The sequence below is a fragment of the Herpailurus yagouaroundi genome, unplaced genomic scaffold, assembly GCF_014898765.1.
Source record: "Herpailurus yagouaroundi ecotype Mexico unplaced genomic scaffold, PumYag 185, whole genome shotgun sequence".
Lineage (NCBI taxonomy): Eukaryota > Metazoa > Chordata > Mammalia > Carnivora > Felidae > Herpailurus > Herpailurus yagouaroundi.
In genome coordinates this window covers 21,324,773-21,339,592 of record NW_024412416.1, presented here as the reverse complement: position 1 = coordinate 21,339,592, position 14,820 = coordinate 21,324,773, and the positions used below count along the sequence as shown (strand labels likewise).

General features: G+C 50.8%; 1 protein-coding gene across 3 annotated transcripts in view; it reads left to right on the top strand.

Moving 5' to 3' along the window:
• Positions 1 to 14,820, top strand: part of APBA2 (amyloid beta precursor protein binding family A member 2) — a 273,496-nt gene that overhangs the window by 5,076 nt on the left and 253,600 nt on the right. The window lies entirely within an intron of this gene.

Sequence of the window (14,820 nt, the reverse complement as noted above, 5' to 3'; positions counted from 1 at the left end):
CCAGAGGGAAAAACTCCTCAATTAAAAATTCCACCCCCTGGTTCCCCTGGGCCACCGGCACGGGGCTGGGGGTGCGGCGCAACCCGCCACTCGCGTCGGCCCCTGCCTCACGGAGGGCACAGCCTGGCCAGGTTGCTGTTGGGGCATCGGGCCACCGACGATCCGGGCGGACATCGAGCCCCCGGCCCCCAAGCCGGGCTTTGCGCGGCGCGGGTCGGGTCGGGCGGCGGGCCTTGGTGTGCCGAGGCTGGGGGCGAACTTGCCCGGGGCCGGGCGCCGAGGAAAGGTCCGGAGGGCGCCCGCGAGGGGCCCGCCCTGTCTGAGCCTCCCGGTGCTCGGAGGCTGAGATTGAGCCTGCTGGTCTTAACTTCGTATTTACTTGCAGGAGGAGGACTTAATTCTTTCAGATCAGTTCGTTCACTGCCTGACAGGGACCGGACTCAAATCTGCGGTTAAAACAAACTCACAAATGTCCATGCAGACGGTGAAGTACCCCCAATCAGGAATCCCATCCCAGCACTTCTTCCTGTGGGTGGGGTGGTCCTTGGCCTCTTCAGCCTCTGCCCTCTTTTCTGGGACTCCACCCCCCACCCAATGTCGGTTTAAGAAACAACAGTGGTTTTAGAAATGATGACCCTCAAGCTTCCGGAGAAGAAGCGGGACAACTTTTCCTGAAGTACACATATGAGGTGCTCCGTGGGTACCCGGCCTCCAGGTTAGACCTCCTCCTCCTGAGGTGATAGTGGGGGCTTCTCCTCCTGTGGGCAGCCGCCACCATGCAAGGCACACGGTCCTGTTTCTTAGTCCAGAGCTGCCAGGATGTCCTGCCCTGTGTCCTCACTCCAGGGTGGCGATCTCCACTGCTTGCGTCTACAGCCTGGGCTGGAGTGGGTCTCCTGGATGAAGGACCACATCGGCTTGGGAGCTGCTGGGACTCTGGGCAGTGTCCAGGGAGTTAGTGGACCAGTTGGAGCTTGCTGGAGGTCAGCTCCCTGAGCTGGCAGCCTCTCCAGGGGGTGCCCCCAGCACTGGCCAGGAGACCCTTGGAGTGGTGTCCAGAGCGGGGCTTGCGTCTGGTGATGGCAGTAGTGATGGGGCACTGCCGGGGTCTTCTGTGGGCAGCTCTCTCTCCAGACCTCTTGTCGTTTGTTAGGGGGCACTGTGGTGCCCCTCCCCCCACTGCCTGCCTTTCCACCTCCAGCCAGTACTGGGCTTCTGCACCTGGGAGATGTGCAGGCTGAACCAGATGGGGTGTGTGTGTATGTGTGTGTGTGTGTGTGTGTGTGTGTGTGTGTGTGTGTGAGAGAGAGAGAGAGAGAGAGAGAGAGAGAGGTGGGGTAGGCCTGTCAAGAGAGTGAAGCTTGTGGTGGTCAACTTCTTACTCTCTTCCCCGGTATGTGCTTCCTCGGACACCCAAGGCCGAGTGTGGCTCGTTAACTTGTTTGCATGATCATCCTCTGAGTAGTTGTCTCCCTCCCTGCCACCTTTTTAAATATAAAATATTAGTTTCACAGGAATAATTGGTGGGGATGGATTGTGAAATGGAGGTGCATAAATAATTCAATTTGCCAACCGAGCTAAGAAATGCTGGATAAAAATAAAAGATAATTGTAAAAGACACCAGTCGCATCCCTGGAAGCTGAGAGGGAGCGCTAAAACACCTTGATGTTTCCTAGACACAACTGAGGAATTCAGAGGAAAGACACATTGGATGGGGAGGTTGGCATCGGGCTGGACTTTGTTTGGATTGGGTGACTGTGTGGCTTGTCTCGGGGGAGAGATACACAGAGGACCCCCTAGGCCTCGGCTTCTTCCTATCCTGGCTCGGCTTGCTGGACCTGGTGACTCAACAGGTAAGGGCCTCTGGTGACACCACAGTTGGAACTCTTGGAGAAACCTTTGTTGTCAGGGGAGGGCAGGTGGGCACAGAGGCCCTGAACACATCAGCTGCTGACCTTAAGGGCTTTCTGGAACAAGTGGCAGAAAGGAGCATGCCTGCCTTGCAACTCGGCCTTAGAGAAATGGAGAGAGGGAGAGCCCAGGTGCCAATACTTCTGACCTTGCCAGGTGGCCGTGACGAATGGGCAGGTGTCGGCATGGACTGTCATGCAGCTCAGTCCCTAATGTAAGTCCCATCTGATGATTGCTCACCAAAAGGCAGCCCAGGTGCCTGTTGGTGGTTGGACCATGTGCCCACAGGGAGGATTCTGTGGCTCCATCCCCCTCTCTGTGTCCCCCGCCCACCACCTGGGTTGGGTCCAGTTTGTGTCTCTGAGGAGCCTGCTGGCATAGGCTGAGTCAGCTGGCGTGGGCTGTCTTCCCTCGCCTTTCCTGAAGTCAGTTCATTCTCTCCCTGTCCTCTCTCGGACACACGAGGGAGCCCAGGGAGGACAGTAACCTCAAGGTCACAAAGCCAGGCTCTCTCCATGGGGCTTACGGTTCCCCAGTCTGCTTGGGAGCCCTACATATTGGTGGGGTGCCATTGCTCTGTGAATTAGGATTTCTTGGCTAGCTCTGGGGTTTTTAAGTTGGGCTGCAGGGTTGCCTCTCAGCAGATGGGGCCTAGGCCAGGTCTGGTGTTTCTTGCTCAAGTCCTCAGTGGCTTCCCAGTGCCTACTCCACATGCACCTCCCTTGGTCTGGTTCCTCTAGGCAGACAGGATCACTGCCCAGGCTTGTCCTGGGTTGTTCCCACCCTGTCCTTGCCTGCCGCCTTGGCCTGCGGCCATTGTGTCCATCCTTGATGATCCCAGCTAAATGTGGACTGCTTTCCTCTTATCCCCTGGTTCTCAAATTTGCCAAGATCATACTTGCCTCAGGACATTTGCACCTGCTTTTCCCTCTCCTTGGCATGGCCTCCAGGTGTCCACCTTGCTTTCTCCCTCACAGATCTCTGTCTCTGTACCAGTTCCCTCCATCACCTCCCCCTTTCTTCTTGCTTTGTGTTTCATCTTAGTACTTAACCTTTGATTTGTTATTTCCATACTGTTTTTTTTAAAGTTTATTTATTTATTTATTTTTGAGAGAGAGAGAGACAGAGAGAGAGAGACAGAGAGAGCATGAGTGGGGGAGGGGCAGACAGGGAGAGAGAATCCCAAGCAGGCTCCCTGCTGTCAGCATGGAGCCTGATGTGGGGCTTGAACTCACAATGACCTGAGCTGAAGTCAGACACTTAACTGACTGCACCACCCAGGCGCCCCTTGCTGCTGCTTTTTTTTTAAATTGCTTCTTACCACTCCAATGTAAAGACCTTGTTCTTCTCTGTATTCCTGGCAGCTAGAACAGTACCAGGCACCTCGTAGACCCTCAGTGCTATGTGGTGGATGAATGAATGAGTGAGACCCCCAGGAGCGGGGTCTTCTTCCCTTCAGCCTGGCTTCCTGCTCCTCCTTTTTCTAAGACCCAGGGCTGGAACTGAGCTGTAGTCACATTAGTCACATTTGTATTCACGGTTGGTGGATCCTTCCTAGAGCTCTGCACAGAACCTTGTGCTCAGTGGGCAGACAGGAAAGAGCTGGGGAATTATACAGTGCAGGCGTGTTTTCACATAGGCCAGGAGACAACACGGTTGGAAAGGCAAGCCGGCCCAAGGAGTGGGTGTTCTGATTCTTCACAGAAACTCCTTTTTGGATTCTTGGTTGTTTGGTGTGCACTAGGGCTGTTCCTACTGCCAGAGCCAGCCCTGCGTTATCCCTACAGTCACCTGGGAGATAGAGGCGCTGGGAATGAGGCATCCTCTTGCCCAGGTTGCCTTCTTCCTCCATCTGGATATTTCTAAACTTGTCTTGTACCTTACGTCAGACCCGACATCTCAGGGCTCCCAGCAGCCCTGCCTGCCCCTGTTTGCCAGCCTTCCATTCCAGAAGCCTCCTCCAACCTGATTCTCTGTGCCTGTGCCGTGGCCTTGCCTGGGAAGGTGCGTTGGTTTTACAAGGAGGAAGGCAGCATGAGATTGGGAAAGAGGATGGGGTTTGGAGTACTGAGAACTGGATTCAGAGAACCTGCCTCTGCCACTAACCCTTGGGGCCTTGGACAGGTCACTGGCCTTGGGAGTCTTTCTCCGCATCTGTCATACTTACATTATAGCTCTTGCCTGTGGTTGTTTTGGGGGCATAGGTGAGCCCCAGGATTGAACTGATGCGAGGTATCTTTACCACGGCTAGGGCTTCATGGAGTCCCTTGTGGCCTGCAGGCCTGTTGTGGTTTTTCCTTTTACTGGGGAGTTTGAAGGGTCAGGTTTTGGTAGTTTCAACTACAGCCTTGTAAGAGAATGTAGCGTAGGTGTTTTGTAAACTCCAAAGTGCTGTTCTCAGGTTAAGTGCTACATCTGTTGTTTTGTGTCTGAAAGATCAAAATGAAGAAGGAAAAAAACATGCGGTTGAGTTTCCTGCATCTACCGACTGAGAAAATGTTTTCGTCTGGTGGGGTTCTGAAAACTGAAGCACTCCATCTGAAGATGGTTTTTGATGGAGAAACCAACCCAATTAAACACCCAGTTGGTGGGCACTTCTGTGTGTTGAGTTCTGTTCCTCGGTGTTTGCTATTTTTAATAATTTCCCGTTTAATCCCAAATCTGCCTGAGAGGCAGATCTGTTGTCTCATCTTGGCAGCAAGAAGGCTGAAGACAGGCGACTGTGACTGGCTCGAGAGCACCTTCAGGGCAGTTAGAGCTGGGATTCTGGCCTCAGCTGGAGAGAGCACAAGGCCCGTGTTCTCCCCCAAACTTCCCATCCCACTTCAGCTTAGTTCTTATCATACTAAGTTTTTAAACTGGGTGGGTGTGAGTAGGGTTTATGACCACTCATGTGATACATACAAGGGTTAATTTTCAACATGTGCTTAGAGACTCTGATAGCTTGTGACCAGTGGGACGTGAGTGCTGGTTGGTGTTTGGAGAGTCATGGACATGTCACAGATGCCCGGGGGCCCTTCATGGGGACAGAGAGAGGGTTGGGAGCTTGCCACCCAGCAAAATAGCTAACACTGTTGGTGGGTCTGTAAGGTGTTTTCCTTTTTGCACTTGGAACTAACACGGATTCTTTGCACTTCCTGCCCCAAGAATTAACTGTGCAGAGAGTCACTTGGCTCTGAAATGCTCAGGCCCTTGTTCTGAAAATTCTAATAAGTAAATAGTGAGGAGAACAATATTTGCATTTAGAATTCTCGGTTGGGATATATTTATATATAATACACGTTTATATATATATGTATGTATACATTGTATCTATCTATTTTAAAATTGATTTAAAATTTATATTCCTGGAATTGATTCCCCCTGCAAGGCAGCCCTAAATATGAATTTCTCTGAATTGTTGTATGCGTCGTTAATTTAATAAAAAATATATAATGTATTGTTTTTCCCTGTTGGCTTGATTATCACTTGTCTTGGAAAAATCCATTGTTTCAATAACAGGAGCCCCATTTACTGACTGAGTGCATGCATTTAGTGATGATGGATTTCTCAGGTCCTCCGGCAGCAAGTGTGTGCATTGTTCAAATAAAACACACTTTACGTTTCTTGGTCTTTTGGTGCAATAAGTGAGCCATGTGCTCTAACATCTGTCCGTATTATCCAGAGCTGGTGACAGCTGTCATGGGTGGGGTAGAGTAGGAGCGGGGCCTGTGTTAGGAATCGGAAGCTCTAGAAAGCCCTGGTCTGCCTCCAAACAGCCAGCGATCCCCGCTGCTCAGACTTAAATCCTTCTTAAAAGGGCACACGTAGGTCTGCGCTTCCTTCCGCACCAGCCGCTGAGTTACACTGAGTTATGCAGATGAAGTGAGGTAAGATGTGGGCGAGCGTTTTGTTACAGTAAAGTGCTTGCTTGATCAGTGCCAGTCACCAGGGTTAGAGAGAGAGAGAGAGAGAGAGAGAGAGAGAGTGTGTGTGTTTCTCCCCAGCCTGCCCGATGGGCCTCAGACACCAGGAACTCCTTGGGTCCCTAACTGGTGCTGGCTGGTAACAGTGAAAGTGGGCAGCTGACCAGTGGATGGGTAATTGATGCTGCCCACCTGGCCTGTTAGACCGCGCCCCTGACGCAGCCTGCTCGTGTGGATGGCTGTTTCTCCAGGGAGCGGTGGTGGGCTAAGCCTGACCCACAGCCCCTACCAGCTGCGCCTTTCTTTGTGTATGTACTGTGAAGATTCTGCTTATGGCCTTTCTCTGCCCTTTGGGTGCTGGAGAGGAGCATGCCAACGTATGGCAGCATGGATGTGCCATCTGACTTTGGTTCTTGTGGGGACGTCTCTGAGGTGTTTCTTGGGTCGGAAACTCTGAGAGCAGAAGCCCCTCCAGACCCAGAACTCCTGACTGTGTCTGTCCTTTGGGCTTTAACAGATTTCGGCTTCTAAGTTAATTGCATTTCATTAAGTAATGGTTTTCTTCTTGATCACAGGCTGGTCTGTGTTTAATCAGCGATGAGCTGGTGCCTCTAGACTTGATGTGATGCCTGCAGAGGCACCTCTGACTTGCATCGGCTTCGTGTCGGTGCCTGCCTTGGGGGGACCCCTGGATGTGGCAGTGTTCTCCCCCTGCTAGCTATGGGAACCCTGTCTTAACTCTCTGTATGTGTTATTCTTTTTATCCATTCTTTTTATCCAGCCTGTATCCATGGCTTACTACTGATGGAAACAGTGGGGTGCTGGGCACTTAAATGGCAGCCCCTCACCCTGCCCTGCCATTCACCTGTCTTTCACCCCCCTTTGATAAGTGGGGCCTCTGCAGTGCAGGCATTGGGGACAGGTGCCTCCATGTTAGATACCTCTGAACTCTTTGCTGGGAGCTCCATCCATCCATCCATCCATCCATCCACTCAACAGGTATTTTCTGAACAACTGCTCTGTCCTGTCTTTCCCAAGCCCTGTCTAGAGCTAGGTGAAGTCAGGAGAGAAGGAGCAAAGAGGGGTTGCTGGAGCATGTGGGATGGCATCAGAGGCCTCAATTCTGGCTCTGGGTCCAAAGCACAGATTGGAGGGTGAGAGCCCCAGTATGGGTGGGAGTGGTCATGTACCCCATCCTGGAAGACTGTGTGGGATTGCCTCTCCAGAGTTCAGGCCAGAAGAACCCTCCAGACAGAAGGGGGGCAGCCTGGAGTGGGGCATACGGCGGGCGGGATGGGGGGAGGGACGGACTGTGTAGTTGGCACCAGGCATTTGTGGTTTGTGCCAATCAGAGCTGGAGATGGGGGAAGGGATGTCCTGACCACCAGGGCCTTGAGCTGCCCTTTGAGGCCCTGGGGTGTCCTTGCTGTGGGTTGGGGGCAGAGGAGGTGGGATAAAAATGACATGCACTTTGCCGAGAGATCTTTAGGACAGTGTTTTCTATCAGCAGACTTCACAACTAGTTGGAACATGGGAGAGGGGCTCATTGAAAGCACGTGGAGGGCCCATGCAGGGGTTTCAGGAGGGGCGCCAAGAGGATGCTGGGACGGGCGCGTGGAGAGGCATGTGCGGAGGGTGTGGGAGCCCATGCGTGGCTGAAGAAGGCCGAGGCCGCATCCTGGCACCTCTCAGAGCCATGTGGCTCCAGGGCCTTCACTCCCTACCGTCTTATGTAGGAGGAGGCCGCTGCTGCTGCCAAGTCCCAGCCTTGCTGGCGCGGATGTTTAATTTTACCCTTTAGAGATTTACAGGCTTTCTAGATTAAATTGCCACTGTTCTTCTACAAAAACGATGAAATCCATGACAAACCATAAATCACATTATTAATTTGCTCACATAGAGTTAACCTCTGCAGCTCTGCTGACTTACTGGAAGGACGGTCGTGAAAACAGAGGAGCCTAGTTTCCAGTTGTCAGCGAGCACTGAAAGACCAGAGGGACACAGGTCACAGTGGCAGGTGCTGCCTCAGCCTGGTCGCAGTGGCCGCCCTGCCCGCCACATGGCCATCTTTGCCCTGTCCGGGCAGCCTGGTGGTCATTGCAAGGGCTTCTGGTGGCTTTCTGGCCTTCTGTAGGGAGGGGGACTGACTCCTGTTGCAGAGGGCAGAGGGAATGGGGAAGGAAGGAGGAGGTGCAGTTGCTGGACAGATGTGCTGAGGCACACAGGGGGCTGGCTTCCAGACGCCTCCTGTCAGTGGTCCTGACTCCCCAGGGCACCCACACCCCGTGCCCTTGCTTCCCTTTTCAGGCTCTAATAGGCTGCAGTGGCTCTTCTTCCTCTGGGTTGTGATGGCTCCAAAAACATCTGTTACAGTTGCTTTCCTCTTTGGAGAATGGTCAGGCTGTTTTCTGCTTTGGCACAGCATGGGGGTGAGCACCATTCTCCCCGCTGAGGCCTGTAGCATGGCCCTTGTCACTGCCTGCCAGACCAGGCTTGGGCACTAGCTGACGTCTTCTCCTTTACTTACTGTCAAACACAGTGTCTGGAAGTGGCTTGCTGGTTGTTGGGCTATTTAGAAATTGTGATTTGTTGAGAGAAAGCTTTTTTGGTTGGGGGGGGTAGTACCTGTGTGTTGACCTTTATCCTGCCCATGGGCCACGAGGTTGCACTAGGCAAGGAAGAGTGTGGTGCAGCACTGAGCATTGTGCTGGAGAGGGGGTCTCAGGGCTCACTCTTCTGACGATTTTATCAAGCACCTGATACCACACTGCAGTTCACTTTGACTGATTCCCAAAGCTGCTTTCTTCCTTTACCGTGGTAGAGAAACCAACCCATAGCATATTTAATGTCTGATGTTACACAGCAGAAATCCAATAATTATGTTGGTGGCATGGCAGCCTGTCCATGCTTATGCATGACATCCACAGCAGGGAACCAATGAATGTCTTTGTTGAGGGACTGGCCGTCACTGTCTCCTGAGCCAGAAGAGTCCTGTAAAATCCACACATATTTGTAGAAGTACAAATAGAGTTTACTTTCTTCTTTTTTTTTTTTAATAAAGTATACTTATTTATTTTGAGAGAGCGAGAGAAGGGGGGGCAGAAGGGGGGGGCAGGGGAAGAATCCCAAGCAGGCTCCACACCAACAGTGCTGAACCCGATGTGGGGCCTGAACTTATGAACTGCAAGATCATGACCTGAGCCGAAATCAAGAGTTGGAAGCTTAACCAACTGAGCCACCCAGGTACCCTAGAGTTTACTTTCTTAATGACCATCCTTGCAGTGAAATTAGCTTTGGTTTCAGGAGGTAAATAGAGAAGTCATGAATTCGGGGCTGATTATTTTTAACTCACCCACCCCAGTTCCCAGGCTCTCTTGCATATTCCTTCTAGAAACTGCAAGCTCACAGAGGCTTGGAGTCCATGATGGGTGTTCGTTTGCCCAGAATTCGTGTCAGCTAATCATGTGGACACAGGTGGACCTCACATCTCAGGCCCTGACATCAAAAACGTTTTTTTCCCTTCAGACACATGTGCTTCATGGAATGTAGTCTAACAAATTACTCACCTTAAAGTAATGCACTACATAATTAATAAGAAAAAGGCAGACAACTGAGTAGAAAAAGGGGATAAAAGACACTTCACCTGAAAAAGATCCCAGTAAGCATATGGCAAGATACTTGACTCTATTAGTCATCAGGGAGATGCAAAATAAATTATAAACATGTGCATTAGTCAGGGTTCTCCAAAGAAACAGAATCAATAGGATACGGGTGTGTGTGTGTGTGTGTGTTTGTTATAAGGAATGGGTTCATGTGATTGTGGAGGCAGAGAAGCCCCATGGTCTGGAAGCTGGAGCCCCAGCAAAGCTGGTAGTGTAGTTTAGTCTGAGTCTGAAAGCCTGAGAACCAGGAGAGCCAGGGGTATAAACCCCAATCCAAGGGCAGGAGAAGAAATGAGCTCTACCAGGAGGCAGGACAAAGGGGTGAATTCTACCTCCCTCTACCTTTTGTTTTTGTTCAGTTCCTCAGTGGATTGGATGGTGCCCACCCACATGGGGGAGGACCATCTACTATATTGAGTCCACTGATTCAGATGCTGATCTCATCCAGCAACACCCTCACAGACACTCCCAGAGACACTACACTGATCAATCTGGGCACCCTGTGGCCTAGTCAATTTGATGCATCAAATTAACCATCACAATGTGATATCGTTATATACCCACCAGAGTGGCTAAAGTTAAAAGAAAATAGGTGTTGGGCAGCAACTGGAACTCTCGCTGTTGCCTGGGGTATATATTTGTACAACTAGTTTGGGAGGCTGTTTTATAGTACCTACTAAAGTTAAAAATACATAATCTCTCTGATCAGCAACCCCCCTCTGAATGAAGCTGCATGAAATATGCGTATGGCCCCTGGGCTGTTTGCTGGCCCCTAAAGATAATCAGGTTCTAATCCCAGGAGCCCATAAACATGAACTTATATGGTAAAGCTTTTGGAGATGTGTTAAGGATTTTGAGATGAGATAATCTTGGATCTTCTTGGTGGGCCCTAAGTGCAGACATAGGGGTCCTTCTAAGAGAGAGGCAGGAGGAAATTTGAGGAGAGAAGGAGCCTATGTAACCACAGAGGCAGGGATTAGAGTGATGTGGCCACACGTCACAGAATGCTGATGGCCCCCAGAAAGTGGAAAAAGAGAGGAATGAATTCTCCCCTTGAGTCCCTGGAGGGAGCATGGCCCTGCTGAGGCCTTGGTTTTTGCCCAGTGGAACTGCTTTCAGCCTTCTAGTTTCTACAGCTGTGAGAGAATACATGTGTGTTGTTCTAAGCCACTCAGTTTTGTGGTGATTTGTTATGGCGGCCATCAAGAGGCATGCGCGAGAGTGTTCACTGCAGCATGGCTGTCATTGCCAAACTGCACACAATCCAGATGCCATTGGCAGCAGACTCACCCAGCACACCAAGACTCACCCAACACACCGAGGTTTACTCACAGGTGGAACGCCATCAAGCAAGCTGAGAGTGCATATTCTATAAGTGTGTGCAACAGTATGGATGAGTCTTACCACCTACTGTTGAGTGAAAAAAACCCACAGCTCAGAGTCCCTTAGTGCATGTTTCCATTGATAGGCAGGTCAACAGACAACTCTCATCTGTGGGGCTGGAAGTCAGGTTGCCCTTGGGAGATGGTGATCAGGGAAGGCATGGTGAGGCCAGGCAGAGCTTCTGGAGGTACTGGAAACATGCCATGTGGTGGTTTGCATGGGTGAGTTCCGATTTATGATACGAAACTTTTCAGTACATATTCTTCAATAAAAGCTGGAAAAAAAAAGAGCAATGCATCATCTTGAGATTTTCAAGAAGAACTTTCAATTGACTGACTCATGGCTTATTTTACTGCTGGAACAATAATATCAAAATCAAGATTACATTTAATGTGAGATAATGAAGTTTTGCTATTCCAACAAGTGCTTATTAATATTTAGATTCCAACTGTACTTTCTAAATGAAATCAGAGAAAAACCCAAGTAAGATGTTAAGATCTATATGCATGTAATTATCATGGGTAAGTTATCTAGATGGAATGAGTTTTAATCCCTGCATGTGAAGGCAGCTGTGCTCTTAAAACCAGACACAAACAATCCAGGTGTTGGGGCGTCTGGGTGGCTCAGTCGGTTATGCGTCTGACTCTTGGTTTCAGCACAGGTCACAGTCCCACGGTTTATGGGATTGAGCCCTGTGTTGGGCTACATGCTGTCAATTTGGGATTCTCTTTCTCCCTCTCTCTGCCCCTCTCCTGCTTGCGCACAGGCTCTCTCTCAAAATAAATGAATTTTAAGAAACAAGCAAATAAACAACCCAGGTTTGTGAGCATCAGATGCTGTGTGCTTTCAGGTGGGCATGAAGGAAATCCAAGAGTGTTAAGACAGAGTAGAGGGAAATGGTGTGTATGAGCTCTGGGTCAGCCCAGAAATCCAGGTAGAGGTTCCCATCATGCACCCCATGCACCCTTCAGGCCATCTTGCCCATCACACAGAGGTCCCCAGAAGTCCCTGCTGTCTTTGCCTGTGTCTCTCCCTGGTCTGTTTTTCCTACCCCTTCTGCCTGTGAATTCCTTCTCATCCCTCTCGGCCTTGTATGGGTGGTACCCCTGCTGTGCTGGGAGGCTCTGTCCCTGAGACTGCATTACATAACCAGCCTGCTCCAGTGGTCTTTTCCACGGTTTCTCTCCAGAGATGGCAAAGGAGGAGGCAGAGTGGTGACATGTGACAGAGTCACTGTGCAGGCTTGGGGGTTCCTTGTGTGTCCCTGGCTTCACTCTGGTGAACTGTCAGCCTTGACTTGGCACAGGGACATCATGGTGGCTTCTTCCACATGGCCAGAGGGCTGGAAGGGATGCCTGAGGGGTGTTCCCAGGCAGGCAGAGGCTGGGGGATCTGTGGGGCCTGGGCCCATCTGGAGCCAGCCTGGTGCAGTGGGGCCCTGCGGCCCTGGTTCTGGCTGGTATTTGTGATGTGGGGAGCACTTCTGCTTGTTGTGGGGGGCGTCACTGTGATTTTAGGAACGTGTTTAGTGTGTATGGTGGTGTACATCAGACATCTAGAAGCATGGATTCTCCGAGTCCCTGATGGGTGCTCTCTAGCTGTATCTCCATCCCAGCGTGTGTGTGGAAGCTTTGTTTATGAGGCTGGGGAGAGAGTTGGGTGGCCCAGAACCCAGCTCCTCCTCACCTCCCTCGCCTCCTCATGCACCCTGTCCCCTTTCTCCTGGACCAGACATAGCTTCCTAACTCTTGCCTCCTTTCTCTTGGTGCTGCTTCTGAGACCTGTTCCCAGTGAAGACACGTCCCTGGTATCCCTGTCTGAAATGCATTTCCCCTTCCCTCCTCTTACTTGATGTTGTTTTCCCTCTTGGCACTTACCATTCACCTGGCATCATACTATGAGTTTCTCATCCTACTGCATGGAGAGCCCGCTGAGGATGGGGGTGCTCCATTGTGGGGGGAGGGTGGGAGGAGTTGGGGGCAGGCCTGGCTGGTAGCAGTTTTGGCCCTGGACAATTAGCTATGGAGCTGGACTCTTGCCAGAAGCATGCCCTGCCTGTGTTGGCCCAAGGACTACTCCTGGTGGCCTGGCCACCTTGGGGACATTGGCACAGCTCAGGGGCGAGTATTTCCATGTGTGTGGTATGCAAAGCATCATGCTGGGTTCTGATACACACAGGAACCAGTGTGGTGAGGACTGGATGCTGCCCTTGGGGCTTTTGATTTGGTGAGTTTGTTGTTGAGGGGGGGATGTCATCATCAATGGATATAAGAATAAAGGGTCAGGGGTGCCTGGGTGGCTCAGTCATTTGAGCATCCGGCTTTGGCTAAGGTCATGATCTCATGGTTTGTGAGTTTGAACCCACATTGGGCTTGCTGTTGACAATGTGGAGGCCACTTCGGATCCTCTGTCTCCTTCTCTCTGCCCTTCCCCTCGCTTGTGCTCTCCCTCTCTCTCAAAAATAAATAAACATTAAAAAAATAAAGGGTCAAAAGGGGTCCTGCAAGGAGGCATCAGGGAGGAAGATGCATACTTGAATGAGGTGGTCATTCTGATGGTGGCTAATAAAAATCAGAAGGTGATAAGGGGGTGTGTATACCAAGACGAGACTGTACTGGGTTATATCCTTCCAGAGAGCACAGATGGAAAGGGAAACAGTAACTTGGCAGTGGAGAAACCTGACCATCACTGCCTTGGCTAGGTGGTTGAGGTCAGCACCAGTGGCGATGAGTCACGTTGACTGTATGCACCCTTGATAGGATGCGATGGAAATGGCACTTTACCTCTGTGGTCTGTCTCCCCCAAACCCATAACTTCCATCTGATTGTAAGGAAAATGGCAGTTGAATTTCAACAGAGGAGCAGTCTGTAAAATACCTGCCTGGGACTCCTTAACACTGATGAATCAAAAACGGAGACTCCGTCACAGCCAGGAGGAGCCTAAGGAAGCATGATGATGAACTGTGATGTGTCCTCGTTAGGAACCTGGAACAGAACAAGGACAATGGGTAAAAACTAAGGAAATATCAATAAAGCGTGAACTTTAGTTAACAGTAATGCATTGATACTGGTTCCTTAACTGTAACAAATGTAGAACATTAATGTAGGATGTTAGTGATCTTACATTAATGGGAAATGGGATGTTGGGGTATCTGGAAACTCTGCTCCCCGCTCAGTTTTCCTGGAGGCCTCACACTGTTCTAAACAGTGAAGTCTGAGCCTTGCTGTTGCTCCTTATCCAGCTCAGACCCTCTTGGCTTTGTCGTCCTTGCTGGTCTTCTTTCTTTACTTTCTGCAGGAAAACTGGGGGGAAAGTTCAGTGTAGAACTTGGAATATATATTTTTGTATGCCCCTGCATTTCTGGGTGCTTGAAAATAACAGTGTCTCAGATGTGGTCTGCCTGAGTGCTGGGGACCTCCCCCATGTGAGCCAAGCCCAGCCAGGAAACTCACGAGCACGTGGGCCAGCTTCCCTTGGTCCGACGACTGGACAGCAGAGTTTCCTTCTGGTTCCTTCTTATGTGTGCTGGAAAAGGAAAGCATTCCAAGTGTAAATTTCCTGAGCTGCCGCCCTCCCCTAATCTGTCCCTGGGTCACCTACAGTTAGTGACCAGAGGCCATTTTTCAGGGGTAACATTGGTCACAGAAGGCAATGTGGACCAAAGCTGATGTGTGTGTGGTTGATGGTCCAGTGAGGAGGCAAAAGGAGCTGGGTGTCTCTGGGCTGGGCTGGTGCTGAGGATTCATGGCCAACACCAAGTAGGTGGTAGGAATGGCTTTTTTCCCGTAGGAAGGGCTGGCTGGCAGGGATGCTGGAGAACAGGTCTGCCTTGCAGCCGATCCTCTGGTTTTGGGTAATTTCATCTTCTCTAATGTACTTAAGCATCACTTCCTATATGTTTGGAGGAGGCATAGGAGACAGGGAAAGGAGGAGTCCCCAGGGGGAGGGAAAAGCCTGGT